Below are 3,833 nucleotides of genomic sequence, written 5' to 3'. Positions count from 1 at the left end.
AGTGCTCTCACCACTGTTCATGGACCAGAGATGCTTCTAGGGTTCCCCTTTTAAGGATGCTTTGCCCAATTCCAAAAAAGCAACAGTCTCTCACTTTCGGGACACCAGTCCCCCCAAATTCACCCCCTGGTGTGCTCTTCCCAATATTGCGTGTGCTGGTGGCCATTATACAGGTTAGAGGACGGAGCGAAGTGGCCACCCACTGGAACTTTAGATTATAACACCTTATTGCAGTTAATGTTGTTTTTAAGATGGGAAGGTAAATGGGATGAAGTTTTGTATGCTGATATGTTTTTTGTTTTAAGAAATCACCAAGAATGGCAAAGAGACTGTGGGATCAGAGCTCTCTCGGACCCACTGGTGTTAGCTTTTGAAAAAGAAAACAAAGCAAAGAGGGGCCAAATCAAACGTTGTTCAGCATGCAGTACAGGACAACGGTGTATGAGATCAGACAAGGTTTTGTCATTCTGAGGAGCAAGAACGAGATACATTAGATTTGATAAAAGCTCCTCCTAGGAGCAGGGAGGTTGAGGATGAGGATGAAGAGGAAGAGGACTTCCCCAAAAAGGAGGAGGACTCAGGCTGGGAAGGCACATCCACTAGAACCCACCCCCCCCCCCCCCCCCGACAGTCCAGTTGCACAGTTGCATCTAGAACTAGGAGGCAAGCAGTGTTACAGGCCCCTCTGTGAGAGGCAGTAGGACCAGAAGGAGGGAAATTAATGATTAAAGTGACATTTACCACTCTTGATTTAGAGGCATCGGAAAGGATTGCTAGGAATTATCGTATCGATCCGATACTTACTGCCAAACCTCTACAATATGTGATGAAGCAACACAATCTAGATTGGGCTGACATCTAGTTACTACTGGATGATTTAACTGAGAAAGAAAAACAGCTGAACTTAAAGACAGCAGGGACTTTGGCAGAGGATTACTGCGAGAGCAAGCAGCTAGATGTAAAACAATATTTCCCCCTCCAAGACCCAGAATGGGATCCTAATGTATCAGCAGGAGTAAAGAAATTAGCAAATTATCAAGAGTGGATAGCAACAGGGGTGGAAAGAGATATTCCAAAAACCATAAATTGGTCTGCCTTATATTCCCTTAAGCAGGGGCCTTCTGAGACTCCATCCGAGTTTCTAGAACGTTTAAGGGATGCAATGCATTATCATACATCATTGGATCTGGGGTCTGAGATAGGGATGAATCAGCTAGTTAATTCATTTTTGGGGCAGTCTGCTGGAGATATTAGACGTAAACTTCAGAAGATTCAGGGGCCCAAGGGGAGAAACCTCGAAGTCTTGCTAGAAGAGGCCTGGAGGGGATTTAGTAACCAAGAAGAAAGATATAAACAAGGAATGAAAAAGTTGGTAGCAGTGGTACAGGAGGAAAGGCAAAGCAAACGCAATCAGGGACCACCCAGACAAGGATCACCTCGGCTGAGCAGGAACCAGTGTGCAATCTGCAAAAGAACTGGTCACTGGAAAGATCAATGCCCAGAACGGAGATGAGGTAACCAACAAGTGACTGCACATGTACAAAACAACTGAGGAGGACCGGGGGATTCTGCCCCAGCGGATCCACTGGTTATAACAATGAGGCTGCAGGAAGAAGGGAAAAGGGTGGAATTTTTGGGTGATACAGGGGCTACATATTCAGTTTTAAATAAAGCTTTAGTACCTGTGGAAAATTATTATGTTGTAGTGCAGGAGGCAACTGGCCAGTCTGAAAGGGCATATTTTTGCAAAGCTTTGAGGTATCAGTTGGGAAAACAATGGGGTATTCATAAGTTTTTGTATATGCCCAATTCGCCAAAGACACTTTTAGGCAGAGATTTATTGGAGCAGTTACAAGCAACCATTACATTCAAAAATGGAGAGGTTACTCTGGAGGTGAATGACCTAAAGTACATAGAGGTATTAAGTTTAACCTTAACAGCTATTGAAATTGAGGAGGAAATTGATGAAGAGATACTAAGTCAAGTATTTCCTCGGGTATGGGCCTCTGATGTACCAGGGAGGGTGAAAAATGCCTCTCCCATAGTAATTAAGCTCAAGGAAGGGACACAAACAGTGAGAATTAACCAGTACCCCCTAAAAAAAGAAGACAGGGAAGGAATCAGACCAATAATTGAAAATTTTCAGTGGTTAGGATTATTGAAAGAATGCCAATCTGATTTCAATGCTCCCATTTTACTCGTTCAGAAATCTGATGGGTCATACCAGATAGTACAGGATTTGAGGGCTGTCAATGAAGTAACAGAAGATTTGTATCCTGTGGTAGCCAATCCATATACTTTATTAACTTGTCTAACACCCGAGCTAACCTGGTTTACTGTTTTAGACCTAAAAGATGCCTTCTTTTGCCTCCCTATCCACAAAGCCAGCCAGAAAATTTTTGCATTAAGGAAATGAGCTGGCAGATAGAGAGGCAAAGGAAGCAGAGAAAGGTGAGCTAACTTTTGAAGGAGCCCTAATTCCAGATGGACAAATTTCCCTTGAAGGTAAGCCAGAATATAATAAGATAGAAAACTAATTGAAGATCAAGAAGAGACATATAACCAAGAAGGATGGGCTACCATTGAAGGGAAGCTGGTAATCCCTTCCCATTTATTGTGGTCACTAGTAAGGGAAGAACACCAGAAAGCACACTGGGGAATAGATGCCCTATACACCTACCTGATTGAGAGAATCGTTGCCAGGAATTTATATGCCACAATTACTCAGGTAAACCAACATTGTGATCCTTGCCTCCAGACTAACGCCAAAAATACCCCCAGGCCAAAACTCAGTCAGACTGGGAGAGGCCATGGGCCTGGACAGCAGTGGCAAATTAACTTTTCAGAACTCCCAAGGAAAGGGGGGATATCTGTATTAGTATTGACAGATACATTTTCAGGGTGCCCAGAAGCATTCCCCACCAGAACTGTCAAAGCTCAAGAAGTGACCAGGGTATTATTACAAGACATAATACCATGCTTCGGAGTTCCAGCCACAGTATCCTCAGATAGAGGATCACATTTCATTTCCAAAATAGTGCCACAGATTAGTAGCCACCTGGGCATAGATTGTGAACTTCACACTCCATACCACCCCCAATCAAGCGGCCAGGTGGAGAAAATGAATCATTTGATTAAGCAGCAGATTGTAAGACTGGGGCAGGAAGTTAATCTACCCTGGCCCCAAGCTCTTCCACTGGCACTATTGTGAATTCGAACTAAATATTGGGCTAAAGAAAAGCTAAGTCCTTTTGAAATGCTTTATGGAAGACCATATGGAATACAAAAGTCAATGTCCACCCAACACTGAGGAGGAAACACTGGCCACCTACATGGTGGCTTTAAGCTAACAGCTCAGAGAAATTGAGAAACACGTGGCTGAAACTTGGAGCAGGGAGTTAGATGGGCCAGTACATAACATACAGCCTGGGGATTATGTATGTGTTAAGTCTCTTGCAGAAAAGACTCTGGAACCACAGTGGGAGGGACTGTTCCAGGTGCTTCTCACCACCTTCACTGCAATCAAGATCAAGGAGCAGAATGCCTGGATCCATCACTCTCGAGTGAAGAAGGCCCCAGAAGCCCCTTGGAGAGTGACATCAGGAGACAATGAACTGAGACTAAAACTTACTCAGGCAAAATGAGTATATTACGGTCAGGGGTAGTTCGTACCTTCACTTACAGAATTGCTTTTATATAATTATAGCTGGAGTCTTAGAATTAGAGAGTACCTCTGTCCAAAGCGATGCTGAATGGCCTTGGTTGCAGGCTTTTAATCAGTATACTGGATCCATGGGAGAACTTTCTGAGATAAAAGATTTAAACCTATCCAC

Source organism: Ammospiza nelsoni, chromosome W (genome assembly GCF_027579445.1).
Source record: "Ammospiza nelsoni isolate bAmmNel1 chromosome W, bAmmNel1.pri, whole genome shotgun sequence".
In the NCBI taxonomy this organism is placed as follows: domain Eukaryota; kingdom Metazoa; phylum Chordata; class Aves; order Passeriformes; family Passerellidae; genus Ammospiza; species Ammospiza nelsoni.
The sequence above is the reverse complement of the archived record's forward strand: the minus strand, read 5'-3'. Positions refer to the sequence as shown.